This window comes from Rousettus aegyptiacus, unplaced genomic scaffold (genome assembly GCF_014176215.1).
Source record: "Rousettus aegyptiacus isolate mRouAeg1 unplaced genomic scaffold, mRouAeg1.p scaffold_m13_p_1, whole genome shotgun sequence".
NCBI lineage: Eukaryota > Metazoa > Chordata > Mammalia > Chiroptera > Pteropodidae > Rousettus > Rousettus aegyptiacus.
Window position 1 is genome coordinate 52,104,310 of NW_023416284.1, and position 18,906 is coordinate 52,123,215.

General features: G+C 44.7%; 1 protein-coding gene and 1 long non-coding RNA gene across 6 annotated transcripts in view; both read left to right on the forward strand.

The window, feature by feature from the left end:
* ST6GALNAC3 (ST6 N-acetylgalactosaminide alpha-2,6-sialyltransferase 3) overlaps nucleotides 1-18,906 on the forward strand; it is a 467,918-nt gene that overhangs the window by 36,607 nt on the left and 412,405 nt on the right. The window contains exon 1 of one of the 5 annotated variants that reach the window (XM_036235330.1): nucleotides 10,361-10,466. The exons of the other annotated variants lie outside the window; for them this stretch is intronic. The gene's annotated coding sequence lies outside the window, so the exon portion shown is untranslated. Of the gene's footprint in view, nucleotides 1-10,360; nucleotides 10,467-18,906 lie in introns of those variants that run through there. 5 annotated transcript variants of the gene reach the window in all.
* LOC118613228 lies at nucleotides 10,477-18,889 on the forward strand. Its single transcript, XR_004955361.1, has 2 exons — nucleotides 10,477-11,695; nucleotides 11,735-18,889. It is a non-coding gene; the product is annotated as an uncharacterized LOC118613228 (long non-coding RNA).

An 18,906-nucleotide genomic window follows, 5' to 3' on the forward strand; every position in this document is an offset into this window, starting at 1 on the left:
TGGGGAGGACAAAATGGAGGTCAGAGGTCTGATCATGAGGGCTTCTGATCACATGGAGGAGTTTGGACTCTTTCTGAGCTAGGGACTTTCTATTCACCTAAGTGTCTACCTCAGGAAGGATGTGTAGGGGTAAATTATTGTACCAGCCTATAGCTTGACCACTACTTTAGACCCCTTCCTTTTCTGGAAATTGTTTCCCTATTACTCTACCTCCATAGTTATTATGGAGGCAGCCATGTTGCATTAGGCTACTCTGTGTCTCAACCACAGGTGATTGAACCAGGATCTTTTATTATTTGATTCCTTGGGGGTATTGGAATTCAGAAAGATAAGTTAGTTTCTCTCTTGGTGGCTGAAATAGAGGACTAACAAAGTAAAGAGATACTGGAGGCCGTGTTCTGTCAAGTCACCTGAGGTGCAGACATAGAGAAATGTAGCAAATCCACAGAGAACGTCTTGTGAAGTCAGAGAGGGAGAACATATTCCTGAGTCATCCTGATGCTCCTAGTCCTGATTCTAGACCTTTCCAGCATGTGTCTTAGCCTTGGATTCCATAATGTAATAGTATTCCTCTAAAAAATCTCCTCTCCTCGTTTTTTGTTTAGCCAGAGTTAGTTTCTGTTACTAATGCAAGATTATTTTTTCTGCATGTGCACATATTTATAGACATATATTATAATTCTGCTTTAGGCCTATCTTCTGATTGTAAATGGGCTTTAAAACGTGTTAATTCATAGAAAGTCAATTATCCTCTAGTTTAGTTTGAGGATACAAAGGAACTGGAGAAGTTCATCTAACATTTCCCAGGAATGAAAATGTAATCCACGGACACTTTGCTGTGTAAGCAGAAACGCTTTAACAAGGTAATTTATGAATCTGAGTGTAAAAACTAAAGAAGTGAAATTTTACATATAGCATTCTCTCATCTGAGTCTTTACTGGCCATTCAGGTCTTATTTTCTTTTTGATGGAGCTACAAACAGCAATAGTGTTAGCATAAAGAAAAAATATAGTTTATTTATAAGTTGCATTTTCCTAATTCTGTCTGCTGTATTACCAGCTCTTGGAGTGAGCAGCTTTGCTAATGGCAGGGTCACTCACAATGGTATGGTCCTGGGCCTGCTAATTTGAATGAATTGGTACTCCCAACCACTGCTGAGGTTTGAGAAAGTGCTAGCCTTAAAATAGGCAAATTAAAGACAATTCTACATTGTGGTGTGATAACCAACTAGTCCAGTTACCTAGTTACTGAGCTGATTGGAAGGCAGTGTAGTGTAGTGCAGGGGTCCCCAAACCCTCAGACCCCTGAGCAGTACCAGTCTGTGGCCTGTTAGTAATTGGGCCGCACAGCAGGAGGTGAACAGCTGTTGAACGAGCAAAGCTTCATCTGTATTTGCAGCCACTTCTTAGCGCTAGCATTACTGCCTCAGCTCCACCTCAGATCATCAAGCATTAGATTCTCATGGAGCACCAGTCCCTGGAGCTAGAAAGGTTGGAGACCACTAGCATAGTGGATAAGAACAGGCCTCATGGATTCAGACCTGTGTGGAAATCTACTTCACCTGGTCACATGCTGGGTGACTTCAAGCAAGTTACCTGATCTTTCTAAATCTCAACTTTATTATTAATAAAATGGGGTAATAATAGTACTTATTGAATAGAAATATTATGATTCAGTAAAATAATATTTATGAAGCACATATTAAGTCTTTAAGTATTAGCAGTTATTATGGGTATTATTATGCAAAGCAGTTACCACAATGGCAAGAATTTGATAAATGCTATAGCTCTTTTCCCCTAAAAAATGTACATCTTCATAGCCTTAAAACTTCAGTGGGTAAACATCTCCCCGATTTACCTGTCCTTGGACAGCAGATTAAGGATCCCTGGCTTAATCTAACCTCTCATTGTGTAGGCAGGAAGAAGAGTGGTAGTTTCCCAAGGTCAGGCAGTGCCTGGCAGAGCTGGGTCTGGAACTCAGGGACTTAATTCAGCTCTGTATTCATTATGGTGCATGTTTTATGCACAGAAGACCTAGAGCATTCTTTAGCTGCATTGATGTGTTTACAGAGGCTACATGACATTCATGAAAGACACAGTTATAGGCTGTCACGAACATCCAAACTTGTGACTATGGAAATGTTTATACGGACCCTTGTTTATCCCGAATCATGTTTCTATTAGGGATCATATGTTTCCTGTGCAAAGCCTTTCATGTGAAAACAATTTTACTAAAGCATCTTCTCTTGCTGGATGGCAAGTTTTCACAAGGAATCTGAATTTGTAGTCACGTCATAGGTATTATTTCATTTGAGGACAAGGAGGGGAATCCTTTATTGCGAGAAAGATGCTGGGACAGTAGAGCCTTAGTAACTCTCCCCAACACGGGTTGCATTGCCTGGAAGACCTACATTTGTATTTCAGTGAAATTTCACACTAGAACATGTCTCAGATGTTTGGAATTGCTGCTCATGAATAATTGAAACAGTGATTGTTAAGTCATTTAATGCAAGATGTTTACTGTGTAACAACTCTGTTTTCCCTGACGTTGGTCAGGCCACTGCGTTTCATTATGGACCATATTTTAAGAGGGCGGTGGCCAAGCATAATACACATAAGAACAAGCAATGAAGATGAGAAGGAGTTTGGGGAGTCAGGTTCTGTGAGGGATGATAAAGGAACTGGGTATATTTTCCCTGGAAGAGAGATGAAGAAAGGTAATAAAATCTGCCTTCAAATATTTTAAGGCTGTCAGTAGGAGAAGGAATTTTAGTTGCTGTCATACTGAATATTTCAGGGAGACATATTTTAGGCTGTTTATTTAAAAAAAATTAGGCGATACTTGAACAATAACTATAAAAAATTAAGGCAGCCACTTGTTGAGCCCTTAATAAGTATCAAATACTATGCTAAATGTTTTACAGGGATTATAAATTCCTATTTCATGGATGATGAAACAGATTCAAGTAGGTTTGGGAATCGGCTCCATGGCACCCATAAGTGGTAGGTTCACAGGACTCCAGAGCCTTGTGAGGAGTGATGCCTCCTTCACAGGATGGATGAGAGATTGTAGGAGGAATAGGCTCTGTGAACACCAGCCTGCCAACATTTCACTCGACCTGGAGATCCCAGCAGAGGGCCCGGCCTCAGCCAGTGTCACGCAATGAATGAATGAATGGATTGTGCATTTTGGGGAAGTTTGAACTTCTCTGATCTCTAAGACCATTTAAAAATCACTGATCATTTATCAGGAAATAAAATACACATCCCTAATACTCAGTTACTGGATATGAGCTAGTCACAGCTAGTGTGGTGTCCCTAGATTTGGGGAGAGAGTGGCAGGTGATGCGAGTATCTAGGGTGGGATTTTTCTTACAGCTCTATTTATTGGGAATGCTTCAGCTGATCTGGTGTTTCCTTGAGAATTGTGGCCACTTATTGCCCCAAGTGCTGTTTTCTGAATTCTGTGGAGCTGAATGGAATACGATGAGATTCGTGGAGACAGAAGACTAAGAAATCTCTCAAAAATTACTCCCATTGGCTTTAGATTAGAGGTCAATTTATAGAAATATTAAATGCTTTATATTAGTGGCAGGTTTGGCTGTCATCTCTTTACTTGGTATCGCCACTTGAGTAGATCATGGACACCTCAAATCTGTATGACCTAACAGAGTTCCTGCTTCTGCTCCTTCTCCAGTGCTCTCTGTCTCAGTAAAAGGCATCGCAGTGAACTCAGGTATATCAGTTTCCAATTGCCGCTGCTATACATTCCCACCAACTTAAAGCAACACACTTTTTATTACTTTATAGTTCTGGAGGTCAAAAGTCTAAAATGGGTTATCAGGGCTGCACTCCTTTTGGAGATTCTAGGGGGAGAATCTGTTTCCTTGCCTTTTCCAGCTTCTAGAGGCTTCTTACATTCCAGGACTCCTGGCCCTGCATTGCTTTGACCTCTGCTTTCCTCATCTCATCTCCTTCTCTGACTCTGACCCTTCTGCCTCCATCTTTCCTGTATAAGGATCCTTGAGATTACAGTGGACCCACCCAGATAATCCAGGATAACTTCTCCATCTGAAGATCCTTGACTTAATCATATCTTCAAGTCACTTTTGCCATGGAAGATAACGTGTTCACAGGTTTGGGTATTAGCATATGAATACCTTTGGGGGCCATTATTCTGCTTCCCACATCAAGTTCTAGGGCTACAACCAAGGCGTCACCACTGCTCTTCTCGTGCATTCCATCCCTAAGTCCTGCGGGGGTCTCTGTCATCACCCCCTTGCCCACACCCTCTCTCACGCAGGCCACTGAGGCCAGAGCCTCCCATCTGGTCTCCTGCATCCACCCTTAGATCCCCAGTGTCTGTCCTCCACACAGCAGCCGGAGTGGTCTTAGAAATGAAGGTGAGATCACGCTGCTCCTCTGCACATGAGCCCCAAAGAGGTTTATATCTTACTCAGAAAAAAATGTCCAGATTTCTTTCCATGGGTTACAGGCCTTGCAGTTCTGACTTCCTCTCCTCTCCCTGCCTCACTCACTCTTTTCCAGCGTCACTGTCATTCTTGCTGTTTCTTTAACATGCCTGGGACATTCTTTCCTCAGATATCTGTGCACGGCTTACCCCTCTTCTTTCATTTCTCTGCTCAAATTTCATCTCCTCGGAGCCGTCTTCCATGGCACCCTGCCCACCCTGACATTCTGTCCTTTTGTCCTGCTTTATTTTCCCATTTGAGCATTTAGCATTCTTGACTGTGTGTGTGGGGGTGGGGTGGGGTGGGGGGAGCTTGTAAGTGTATCATCTGCCTTCTTCTGTTCAGAGCTACACGAGGGCAAAGAATTTTGCATTTTCTCAGAGCCTGGTATTGGTGCCTTGCATATAGCAAGGACTTAATAGGTGAAGGAACACTGGGCTTTACGTCCAGGCCTTCTGGTTCTAGATGGCATGTGCTCTCTCCTCTCCGTGCTTCTTCTCCATAGGCAGTTAAAGAAAGGTACGATTTTGTAACATTAACAAAATCTTTGTTTTCTTGATACCTTCCCAAATCCAATCATCATGAGTCACATGTGTCCCTATGAGGTGGGAGGTAGCTAGGGCAGGTGAAGGAGAAGCACTGAGCTATTTCAGAGAATTTCAAAAGATTAACTGAATGACTCCCGAAAAGCCCCCCTCGCTGGCTCTGCTCCACTTGTAGTTACGTGCACAGATTTTGTTACCCTCTCACTAGAGGTGGTGCCCCTGAGGTATAGTGTTTTCGTACCCTGGGTTACTCCTGGACTAAGCACAGCTTTTTGGATGAGTTTAATGTGGGGGTGATTATGCTTGAGAATAGTCACTTGCCCCCAATGCACCTCATACATTCCAGATGTGTGAGTGAGCTACAAAAGTAGCCCCTGAGCTCCAGGAGTAGATAACATCATTTTAAGTCAGTTCAGTCAGAATTTGCTGAGCATCCACTGTGAGCCGCAGACTGAGATGAGGTCCGACGACACTGAATGGAGACAGCTCCAGTCCTTGCTCTGGAGGCCGCTTACAGTCTACATCAGCGCTGCTGTAGAGTGTGGTCCCTGGACTAGGACTATCTGTGTAACTTGGAAATTTGTTAGAAATGCGAAAGCTCAGGCCCACCCCAGATCTCTTGAATCAAAGGCTGCATTTTAACAAGATGCTCAGGTGATTCGTCTGCACATGAATATTTAAGGAGCAGGGCTATGGGGAAAGTGACAAACACATAAGCAGATAGTTACTATTTACAGTGCCATTTAGTTAAGAATGGGAAGGGTGGGAAGCAGCAGCTGCCCTGGAAGGGCCATCAAATCTGAGTGTAAACGTGTCTTTCTGTGTGGCATGTTAGAGGGCCGGGAGAGTGGCATTGGCAGGAAAAGCCAGCAGAATGAGGTAATAGCTGAGGTAAGCTTTGAAGGAGGGAGTAGGGATTTTAGTAATAATAATCATAGCCACCACTTATTGAACACCTAAGACTGGTGTAATAGATGATAGCAATCACTTATATACTCCTTAGCATGTTCCAGGCCCAGTTCTACTCATTTTAATTTCTAATACACTTAGTTTAGTACATTAACTCATTTTAATCCTCACATGTCTCTGTGAGGTTGGCACATTTATTTTCACCATTTTTCAGATAAGGAAACTCACAGAGTTCAAGTCATTTGTCCAAGGTCACGCAGCTAGCAAAAGTTAGCTGTGGGATTTGGATTTTTGTCTTCAAAGCCTAGCCTTTCAACTACATAACTAATGCTCTGCCTCTCCTGTTAGGGTGTGTGTGTGTGTGGGAGTGGGGGGTGGGGGGAGGGAAGGGAGCGGTGCCCACTAGCTGTGAGATATTACCAGAGTATAAAATATAGGAGGGTGGGGAAGAAAGGGATATATGAGAGAGACAAGGCTAGAGGAGTAGGCAGAAGGCTGTTTCCGTTTCTGAGGTTTAGATGTCAACATTTCACTCTTTTTCTGTCTCAGGGGTGAGAGTTTCTAACTAACAACTTTTGGGTTTATCTGAAGAGAAAAAGAATGTTCCTGGTTTCAGATGCAGCTATGAGGTCTCAAAAGCTGGAGAGGTGAGACCAGCAAAATTGAACTAGGCTTCGGACTATGATTTCCGGAGTGCTAGGTGATCCTGAGCTGGACAATTCGATTCATCTCCTGTCTGCCCTTCCTCCTTGGGGAGCCCGCTTCACCGCTGATGAGATGGAGGTAGAGAGCCGGGAAGCCGTGTCCTATTAATGTCTCCATGATGAGGAAATCACACATACTCTTTCAAGGTGATGCGAAGAGGTGACTGAAAGATTTTGAGAAGTTCCAGATAGAAATCTTTTTAGATGGCATTGACTGGGCCAAGGGAGGGGCCTTTCTCCATGGGCAATTTGCAGCCTTCCCCCCACCTGACCTTGTATAATGTAGTGTGTCCCTGGATGGTGATATGCAGTACCTCACCTACTGTGTACTAAAAAGTTGTATTGACTTATTCCTAACAGGGAACCTGCGCTGATCTCCATTCCACAGCGGCTGTCATCTGCCGTACTGTTCAGAATGAGCATGAGGTCAGCCTGTCCCCAACTTCTTTTGCTTTTGTGACAGTATTGAAAAAAAAACCTCCCTAATTATCCAAATTTTTCATTATTTGATATCCTGCTTGCTATCTAGAGTTTTCAGAGAGCTTCCGTTTATCATATACTTCAGGTTTTTTATTTGTTTAAATAAAATTTGGGGAAAGCCGAAGTGCTTGCATACAGACAGACCGTAAGCCTACATTGCCCATACTGTAGCCACTGGCCACATAGGGCTACTGAGCACTTGAAACGTGACCACTCTGAACAAGACGTGCTAAAAGAGTAAGACACCAGATTTTAAAGTCTTAATACCAAAAAAAAAGTGAAATCTCTCATTAATAATTTTTTGTATTGATTAGTGAATGGTCATATTTTGATATACCAAAGCATAAAATCAAGTTTCATTTCACCTGTTTTACTTTTTAAACATAATTACTAGAAAATTTAAAATTACAACCATGGCTTACGTTCGTGGCTTGCATTATGTTTTTCTGGAACAGCCCCTCTCAACCTATGTGATGAGGGGAGCGGCTAACAAGGTTTGTGGCTGCTGTAATGTGCTCTGAGAGCTGAAGGTCAAGTGAGAGGGAGAGGGTTTCCTCTCCCCTCCTTACCCTTTGCCTTTGCGGTCCTGTGCCCACCAATCAGATCCTATTTAGGTTTTACGCCCTGGGGACTGTTGATCACCTATTTGGCTGCTGATTGGTGCTTTGCCTCCTCTTCGTCATCCTCTGGCCTTTCTCTGGGGTACCTCAGAAGGGGCCTCTCTATTGACCAGCCCTAAATGTGAGCGATCTCACAGTTCTGACCTCAGCCTTCTTCCTTCCCTTTTCTCCCCTTCCCTCCTCTCCTGTTCTCACTTTACACTCTCCTGGGATGATCCCATACATGCTTATGGCTTCATTTTCCATCCTTAAACCGATAACACCCAAATTTATATCTTCTACTCCAGCTTCTTGCCTGATGTCATTAACTCAGTTTCCTCCTGGATGACTGCACTGGGTTGCCCTGCAGGTACCTCAGAGCTTAGCATGTCCTCAAAGGGGCTCAGACTCACCCTCCTCTCATGTTTGTTTCGGTTTGTTTAGTCCTCAAATCTTAGGGAGTGGTGCTAATATTCATTCACTTCTCCAAGCAGGTAATAGTATCCTTGATTCCTCTTTCTTGAATCTCCCACATCTAGTTAGTACCCAGGCCTCGTCTGTGCTGTCCTTTTGAGTGCACCCTCTTCTCTGCTACTGCCCTAGCTCGGGATACCATCATCTCCCTACGTCTGCCTCAGTTGCCCCCCTTCCTTCCTCATTGTGTCTAGTTTGCTCTCCTCTAGGCCATTCTCTTCGGTACAGCCACTGTGATCTTTCCAGAACACAATGATCAAATCCACATTCCTTTACCTGGCCTTCAAGGACCCGCACGTTCTGGCTTCTGCTAGTCCTTTAGCTTTGTCCTGTGCTCTTCTCTCCACCAGCCCCAGCTCCCCCTACTCACCAGCCCTCCTGTGCCTTTCCTCTTTCTCCGTTTAAGGTTAGGTGTTCCCTGTAGTGCTCCAGACTTCCTTAAAGTGAGGCTGGGCTGCAATCGTTGGTTTCATTGTCTCTCCCTGACCTTCATTCTGTGAATCCAGGTGATCAAGGAGACCTTCTTGTTTATCTGCATCACAAGGGCCTGCACTATATCTTACTCCACAACCACTTTAGTACTTTGTGATGTACACGAATGACTAATTCAGCTATTCGGAGGTAGTTATAACTTTGGGCAAGAAGTGGAAATGGGACTGGAGTCCCCAGGCTACTTGCTCCTGGGTGTGGTTCTCAGAACACAACCACTGAGAACACTGCTGGCTGGCTATCGCCCTGGACTGGTGATGAGCATTCGCTGCTACTCCCTGTTTAGTTGCCAGACCATGGGAACATATCACGTAGGGTACTGGTGTCATTTACCCACAACCAGTATGACCGAACTGGGACATAGTGGTGAAAGATCTTGTGAGGGAAAGAGTTCAAATGTAATGGCTCAGAAGATTTCTCTGTGTGTGTGTGTGTGTGTGTGTGTGTGTGTGTGTGTGTGTGTGTCTGGGGTTTTTATTTACCTGACCTGCTCTTACCAAGACCCAGCGGCAAATTTGGAACACCTCATTATCAAAATGTACATGAGACGAGATCCTTAATGCGAGCCCTGCTCTCTTCTGTGTAGCGTTTGCCTGGAACCTCTGGAAAGACGTATTTAAATTCCAGACAATTGCAAGGAATGGTGGTCAAGTGTGAGACTGAGCAGGTTACACTGAATTTCATTTCTCCTTGAAGGTGTGATTTAGAAGTATGCCCGTAAGTTATATAACCTTTTGGTGTCCAGTCCAGTCCACTTACTTCCCTCTGAGCCTCCCACTCTGCTGGAAGACACAAGTGGTGTCACACTATGTTTCTGGGTGGTGTCACACTGTGTCTGCACTGCATCCCACCAAGTTGTTCAAGACTTTGGTGGAATCTGAGGATTTGAAAATGTTTAGGTACAGACACGGTGGAATGATGAAACACTGACAGCTTGTGATTAGAATATGAATGGTCGGTTGAGACCCAGATTCACATTGAACTCCTTTCAATTTGCAGTACAAGGCTCTGTGGTCCATCTGGAAGGAGCCATAAAGCATCCTTTGTGGTCTTATTTTAGTACCTGGAATATACTCTGAAGCAGGTTTCTCTGTGCAACAAGGCATGTGTTTCCCATCAGCAGGCAGCAGACTCTTGTAGCTGGGTTCAAAATCTTGTTGACTGCCTCTGGCATCTCCTCAGCTTTTATAGATCTAGGGATGATACTTTCTTGCTTCTCTGCCTTCTCTTTAATACTGAGATCTGCTTCATCCTGATGCGTTTTTATACCATTCAGAATATAACAGTTGTGTCCATGCTAAGGTATTTACTGACCCTGACTACACCAGTCTCCTACTTTTATTCCCAGTTTCTGTGTCAGGATCCTATTTAGATAGATGGAGGCAATTGAGCTGGCCCTGCTGAGAAGCCATATTCAGTTAGTGTAAATCTTCCTGCTGATGTTGGAGGCAGTGAGGTCCCCCGGGATTCTGCCTGGAAATCTTATTGGATTTGCAAGACTTAAGTTAATATAGAACTCCCTCCCCCCTCCCCCAAATAGTATAGAGCCTCATTTCTTGGCCTTGAAAGATGTTTTCAGAGGTCTGTCTCAAGAGTCTTGCTGATAAGGAAGTTACTTCTAATATTTCAAGAGAAAGAGAACACAAAAAGTCTTCTGTTTTCTTAATACGTTTTTCTCTCCTTGTCCTTCTATCTCTTTAGCCTTTCCTCTACATTTCTTTCTCTCTTTCTCTCATTCACTCATTAACTTCAAGCCCCTGTTTCAGCTGGAATTAATTACTAACCATCAAACTTGGTAAGTGATATCCTCCAGGGAAATGTCTTTTTGCTTTTTTCCCCCCTTTGATAAGGAAGAAATGTCTTTTACAGACATAAGTGAATATATTTCATGATGAAGTGTGTGTTTTTTTTTTTCCTTCCCTAAATCAAGTGAGCGTTGCCTTATTCATATAGTGGTACCGTTTCCTGACTGTTGTTCTGGGAAGCAGCATCTAACAGAAGAAAGAGTGTAGACCTTGGAGTCAGAACCCTGAGTCTGAGACCCAGTTCCACCTTTGTTCTGAGCGAATGATGTCACTGCTCTACCTTTCCATCAGCTCTTCTGTTATTTGGGATAATATCTACCTTGCCATGTTATGTTAAGAATTAATAAAGAAGTTATATATTAAGTACCTAGCACCTTCATATAAGGCGGATATTCAAATGCTAGTACTAAACAACTCCAGCCAGGATGATAAATGTCTTGTCTCGGACTTCTTGAGTCCAGGAGGCATGTAACCTTCAGGCCTTCAATAAACTAGATCCTGCACTTTCAAAATCCTGTTATGAGGCACATAAGAAAATGATTACTACAAAATTTAGAGTTTTTCAGTTCTGCAGTGATGCTTTTAAAAGGGAAGTTTTGAGGTAAGAAATAGATTTCTGGGATTATCTTTAAGATTTTTGCGTGCTCATTGAGATGGAATGTGTGAAATGCTTATCATCAAAGATGTGGGTGGATGCGTAAATGAGGAAGCTGGTGTCCCAGGAGCCTAAGCAGCATGGATGGCCCCAAACAACTTTCTCTGAGGGGGACTGACCATGCCTGGGGCTTGGGACTTTTAATCAATGTGAAAAGCCACCTTGGGGGCCCAAGCTGTTTGTAATACTTTATTGGCAGCAGAATGATGCTGTATCTGCATCGGCTGAAAAATATGAATTTCCTACTTAATTATAACAGATGGTGGTGGAGGAGTACATGGTAACTGTTAGGGATTGCGTGTTCATGTGCCCCCCAAGTTCGTAATGTTGAAACTCGATCCCTAGTCTGATGGTATTTGGAGATGGAGCCTTTGGAAGGTAATTGCATCATGAGGGTGGATTATTTATGGTGGGTTTAGTACCCTTATACGGAGAGACATGAGAGAGCATGCATCCTCCCACCCCATATCTCTCTATTTCTGCCTTTGTCTCTCTGTCTGTATCTCTCTCTCTGTTCCTATCTCTGTCTTTGTCTTTCTGTCTCTGTCTCTATGCCATGTGAAGGTGGCTGGCTGTCCACAAGCCAGACAACAGATTGAGAAGGTGGCTGGCTGTCCACAAGCCAGACAACAGATCTGCAGCACCTTGATCATATATTTCCCAATCTCTAAAACTGCGAGAAATGTTTGTTTAAATCACCCATTTTATGGTATTTTTTTGTTAGAACAGCCTGAGCTATCTATGACAGTAGCTAAAGGGAGTTTGGCAAGAACTTTGTTACTCAAAGTATAGACTTTATTGCAAATCCGAAATGGAAATACAGTCAAGGCTCTGTCTTTATTTGTAATTAACGTAATGTGTTAAGTGGGCTTTTCTATTCTTATGTTTTACTGTATACGAAATAATAAACAGTGTGTGCTTATGGCATACACTGTGGTCAACGTTTTGCATGGGTTATCTCATTTCTTCCCTATGATGCTGAGGGAGGTATTATTTTTAGTAATATCGAAGGTTGGAATAAAGATTCTTCCAGGGCGCTTGGTAATACATCAGTGGGGTCTGTCTTCCGAGATGGCACAGTGATGAAAGGGCTGGCTGACACCCTTTTAGGGAGGCAGCTTCTTGCTGGTGCCATGAGCTGTGGAATGTGTGCCTGGGGGCTGTCCACACCAGGCAGGCGACCACGTGCCCACCCTCTGACTGCACTCATCATGGTAGAACTCAGCTGCATTCTTGACCTATCCTTAAGGCCCAGCTACGTCTTCTGTGATTCTGCCCACGTCTCTCTTTTTCCTTATCCTGTTTTGTGTTCACAAGTAGCAGTTATTGCTACCTGACATTAGATTACGTGTCAAGCAGGATGATGCAGCTACTCCCCAGGTGAGGATTTCCACCGCTTGGAGGATGGTAAAAGGGCATAACAGTGCCTCTTGCCAGAATGAGGAACTCACAGACGTCAGCCCGCTGAAGCACCCATGTGCTCCAGGTCCCCAAGGAGGACTCAGCACACCAAGTGCTGGTTGGAACAGTGCTTTACTCTGAAAGAAGTGATGCGGCAAAATCAGCATCTGTAGTGTGTGCCCTCCTCCCATGGCCAGCTGGTCTCTGACACAGGGGAGTGGACTGCACACACCCCTCTGCAGGCCAAGCCCCCATTCCCGGCCCAAGGAGAGGAGACAGAGCAGAACTACTGGGGCTGGCTGAGCACCATGTGTCACACACGCTTGAGCAATATAGGGGTGTTCACTGCCTACCCAGAACAGGGAACAGTACTCCTAATAAGAGGAATCTGGGGCCAAGTGGCAGCTTGGCATCTGGCCTTCAAATAGGGCATGTTCCAGGCCCAGGGCACACACTGGCAGTCCTGAGGAGAGGTGACAGGTCGTGTGATGGCTGCTTACCCAGCAGTCTACCCCTAACCCTCACTGGGATGCCAGGAAAAACAAGTAAACAAAGCATGTCACACCCAATAGGACCAATAGCTAGCCTCAAAATGAAGGCAGAGGGTATCTGATATGGTCTATGTGTGATTCCAGCCTCACAGAGCCTCCCTGCCCAACTGAGATGGTACGTGGTCAGGGCCACTAACAGGACCTTCCAAGGAGGATGAACAGACCTCTTTGAAATATGGCTCTCAGCCAGGAGCCCCAGGTGTTGGGATTTAGCCACCTGAGAAGGTCAAAGAATGAGTCTAACAGGGACTGTGCATTTACAGATGATGACCATTCCACTTGAACATGGATTTTCTCCAGTTTTTCTTCACCTTCCCCAAATTACTGATGTACACACAGCAAGAACTGTTGGCTATAACACAGACTCTGCCCTGTCCTGCCAGCAGGCAACCCAGAACAACTCAGTTATCTATCATCACCTTGCCTAGCGAGTTCGGTGATTCTTATTGGTCCTGAATGGCCTGGATGCGAGAGTTAGCCATTTCTGCCATGGTCAAATAAAGTTGCATATCATTTTTTTCATAGCGTCTGTATGCTATCACAGCATTAAAGTTTGAACAGGTTAGTGGAACCAGTTGCCAGTCTGCTCCTTGGGAAGGGTATCACCTGCCACCCTGAGATGAGCCAGCAGAGTGGGGACCCTCCAACCTGCCATGCAGTTAAACAGTAGGTCCTAGGAGATCCCAAGGGATAGAGAATTTTCTTCAAGGGCAAGGCCTTCTATCTCCTGTTGAGGTCCACAGACATCTATCCCAGGGGGTCACAGTGGTCCCCAGCAGTGTGTGGCAATTATATCATTGACTAAGCCAGTTATACCTTGTCTCGGTCTATTGTTGCCAACAGTGGCTTGAAGAGAAAAAATACACACTTCCCTCTTTGGGCAAATTGCCAGTATGAGTTGGCAAACCTAAACCGGTGGGGGTCCTTTCTAGCCATTAAAGCAGAGGACACTGGAGTGATCCTGCACCTACACTTGTATCAGTGGGGTCACTGGATGGGCAGGTCCATTGATGGCCTGGGGAAGTCCTGTGTCATTATGTATTGATCATGCTGCCAAGAAGAGATCCGAGGTGAAAGGGACATCACATGGGTGGCAGATCCAGTATTGTTTCAGGTCCTCCCTTTGCTACGGAACTGCTGGTGTGATGACTGTTGGCATTCCAGGCATCACCAGGGGTCCATCACCTTTCGAGGAGGTTGAACAGACCTCCCTGGAATATGGGTCTCAGCCAGGAGCCCCAGGTGTTGTTCCTGCCCTGTCATTAGGCATGGTGTGTCCAGAGATGGCCAGCCAGGCTGTCTGGAACCTGTTGTCCTCGCTGTTTCTCATAGTCCTTTCAACCCCATTATTCAGTCTAGGCAAGTGAACGTGTGTCCTGTACAAATCCTGCATGTCCTATACAGGGGAATTGGGAGTTCTAGCAGGGGGATTCTGGTATTGTGTCATTCTCTGAGCCTCCACCCCCTTTCCTGTGAGGTCCCAGAGTTGCTAAGCCTCCTGGGAAGTCTAACTCCCAAGATAGAGTAGGGGGGAATGTGTCAGGTACTACTGCTAAGCAGACCACAACCCATTCCTGGGCAGAGCATTTCAGAATTAAAAAAGAAAAAGATGTTGGTTATACTGAGTTGGGATTCCTCAAGTATAGCCCAATTCGGCAACTGCGTGGTCCTCTACACCCTCTCCAAGCTTGATAGTCCCCGACATGCATTACAGTGCTGTGTTTGCTGTTGCCCTCTCTCTGGAGTGGGGGAGGGGCAATGACCTCTCTCTTTCCCCCTGAGTGTCCAAACGGCTCTAATGATGTGAGGATACCATCCTACTTATAATGCTTCTTTATGTCCCTTTAATTGTCTTGTTGTGTTTGTCTTCCATTCTACCATTTAGTGGCTTTGTTAAGTGCCTTGTCTGGAGTGTGGAAAGTCCAGTATATGCTACAGGGTTGTGCCCACTGTTGTGTGGTTTGTGCTGTAAAAAAAGTGCCCTGATTAGTTTAGAGTCTGGTTGCTTCTCCCAACACGTGGCAGAGATTGTTGTGTGTGACCTATGGTACTGGCATGTGGGTGCCCTATGGGGATGGCAGTCCCATATTCCGAGTAGATGTCAAGGGCTGTGAAGCACTAGTGCCATCCACGGCTGGATGTCAAAAGTTCAATGTGATCAGTCTGCCAAATGCAAGCTGGCAGGTACCTCTGCTGGTGTGTCCTAATTCTCCTTGTATTGTTTGGGCTTTTTGGCAGGACTAGTAAGGTTGCATCACATCCTTGGCTTCTTCATCTTCAGGGATACTCGCTTGGATGAGGCCCATTTCTGCACTGGCCGTGGAGGTGGGCTTTCAGGCCTGGTTTTCCGAGGCACCCAGTGGGTGACTGTCGAAGCTTGTGCACAGGCTCTGTGGGCTCAAGAATTTCACTTGTGTTCTTGAAGAGCCCTTTGATGTGAGCATCCATAAGAGTGGCAGAGAGTTGCCTGTTTCATGTGGCAAGCCGTTACCATACTTTTTGTCCCCACACAGAGGATCCCTTCATAGTCCAGTCATTTAGTTGCCAGTCTCCTGACCAAATGGCTAGATTGTTTTTCATGGCCCAGGGATCAGTAAAGATGGAGCAAGGCATGTTGAATGGGGTGGCTTGCACACCATCACAGCCATCACCACTGTATGCAGTTCAGTCCGTTGGACAGAGTGTCCTCCTCTAGTTTCTGTTAAAAGCTGGCCATCCATGTGATGGATGGCCATGACAGCCCATTACTGGACTTCCGTCAGCTTTCAACTTTGCACAATCATCGGTAAACCAGGTCATGCCTTCAGCCAGAACCTTTTATAATAGTGGGCCCAGGTGGTTAGGTGAGGGGCCAGGGCATCCCTTACGAGACACGCTGTTTCCTCTGTCAGAGTGACCACCTGTTCTTGGGATCCAACGGTCCCCTGGGGTCTAAGCCCGGCTGAATTGTGGATGTACCAATTCCACTTGATGATGAAACTTTGCTTGGCTTATTTGATCGCATTAGTGGAATGCCGAGGACCCAGGTAAGGATGGTGACCTCAGGCCTCAGGGTCACATGAGGTATTTCAGTGGTGAGACAGTCCATCTCCACAAGAGTTCAAGAGCTGTGAGAAGCTGATGTTCAAAGTTGTAAATTGGGCGGCGGGTTCAGGCAGCTTTCACGTCTAGAATCCAGGAGGCTGGTGCATCCCAGTGTGGTTTCCTGCTGCCGCAGGCACCGATCAACATGCACGAGGGTTGGGGACACCTGCAATTGCACAGGGCTAGCAGGCTCCAAAGGTCTCTGCTAGTGGTTTGCAGCTGGTTGAATGGCTTCCAGTGCTTATTTTTGAGAAGTGCCACTATTGGAAGGCGGCTGCTAGAGGATACCCAGATGGGGTACGAGCTGTCGCCAGTATCTGAAGAGGCTCACCAGCTGCTGTGCTTCCTCTTTATCAGTGGGTGCAGCCAGTGGCGGTGACTTCTGTTTTACCTTCTTTGGAATACTCTGTTGACTCCTGTTGGTGTCCTCCTGACCACAAGGAGTGATGACTAGACGCCTGCCGTGATAGTGTTTCATTGGTGCCCTGAGGATGGCTCTCACCTGTAACCATGTCATAAAAACCACCCATCTTCAGATAAACAAAGAGTTCTCTTTCAAGAACTCTCAGATTTGTTAACTACCTTTTACTAAAACTAAAAATTTGACATTATAAAAGTAATGTTTTCTTCGTAAAAGGAAATTTGGAAAAGGAGAAAAAACCTCAGAACCCTACCTCGACGCAAAGATAGAATGGCTAAGATTCTAGTGCCTTTCCTCCTACTCTATTTTATATATTTGTTTGCCACATGACTTGTTTTAAAAATGAACCCGTATTGAGTGTACTAAGATGACAGGAATAAATTGGGTGTTTCTATATAAATTAGCTCATTTACTATAGCACGCTGGTGAGGTGGACATTATTATCCTCATTTTTCATCTGAGGAAATGAAGGCTCAGAAAATTTATCAGATCATATAGCTAAAAAGGGCCAGAGTCAAATTCATCTGACTCGGGGCCGACATCAAAAACCTGTGTTCTTTTGACTATGCATTTTAATGCTGTCAGTATTCTATCTAGTTGTACCACGTTGTGACTGAACGTCAGGGGAAGGCTACCTGCTATCTGAGACAGAATTCCTCCTTTCCGGGAGCTCTGTCTTCCAGGCCCAACCCAGCACGCAGACCTAAGGTAGGAAGATGATTGCTTTCCTTCCTGGCACAGGCTTCTACTCGTGGAGCTCTGCTCTAATCTTGGCATACATGATTGATTCCAGGTGTCACATGTGTCCCCAGTTGGGTTGTGGAGAAGGAGCCCCACAACAGTGCTCTTGAAAGGCTTGGCTCTGTCTAAGTTGTGCCCCCGCATCTGTGATTCGGTTGCATACCCCAGGCTTTTCTGCTCCGGCTCCATTACAGATCTCTGCTCAGGATGGGGGTCCTTGTGAGGTCAGGCCTTTTGTGCTTGCTCATGTGCAATCTTTTGGAATTTGCTGCTGCACAGGGCTAGGAAGCAGCAGTGCCTGCCACTAACAGGCTCATGGCGGAATTTTTAACACAGGTGCTTTATTTTAGAAGTTTATATCCTTCATTGTAAATAGCTAATAAAAAGAGAAAGCTACAGGCCATTTATAAATGCACTTCCAGAAACCAAATTTCAAAGGTTTACTAAAAGGCAGGAACCTGGTCAATAGCTGTTTTAGATGCATTTATTTCTGTCGGGAGGCAAACTTTCTCCAAAATAGCTTTGTTGTCAATAGACTCTTTGTTCCTTGATGTACAGCTCACAAATAAATGCATTTATAGTACTTGCTAATGTGTGAGGGTTTTGAAATTAGTGCTAAATTTGCAGTCTATAATATATCATCTAGTCATCTTTGACAAACTCAATTTTAATCTCATTAAATGGTGTCTTCTGTGATTCTGTGTAGAGATCCCTAAGCTAATTCTATCATACTTGTTTTTTACAGGGGAAAGAATAAATCTCCAAGGGACTGCTCACCAAAGTGTGTGTGTGTGTGTGTGTGTGTGTGTGTGTGTGTGTGTGTGTGTATTTCTTTTAGATGAGCAAGCCCCAGAAGATGGCTGGTAATAAATAGCTTTCATAGTTGGTTAAGCATCAGAGTTGGGGAGGCATCTGACCCCAAAATTTTGCGACATCTTTGTGCATTCCAGTTCCAGTTCCATGAACCTTATCGCTGCTTAGCAAAGGTTTAAAATATTTGAGAAATTCTTTCTTCCTTTTCACTCCTTTGGTTACAGTGATTTGGAATTGCAGTCATTGCTACTAACCCTTTATTGAGATTTTTTTTTCCTAAGGTCTGTGGAATCCATGGGTCTCAGAAATGGCAGTTCTCATATAAATTCTAGTAATGCTTCTAACCATATCATTTATCCCATGTCAGAGTCAATTCTAGGTGCTTGAAAAACAATATATCATTTAATCTTTACAATAACGCATGATGTTGATATTTTAGATTGGAAAATCAAAACTCTCATTGGTTCAGTAACTTGATCAAGATTATAAAGCCAAGAACTGACAGAGGAGGGATTGAAAATGAGGTTTGCCTGCCTGTGAGCCTGTACTGTTTTTAGTTTACTGCTTCCTGCTCTGCTACCCCGCCTGTTTATGCAGAGGAGTTAACTGCTTGGCTAAACGACTACCTGACAGAAAACTCCGTGGAGCTGGTCCTTTCTATTGTATTGTATCTGTCTGAGAAGCCTGAGTATTTGCACAAATTCTTTCCCCCTTTTGAGCACCTTCAGCTGTTAGCTGCTGCATAGACATACGATGTTTCAGTG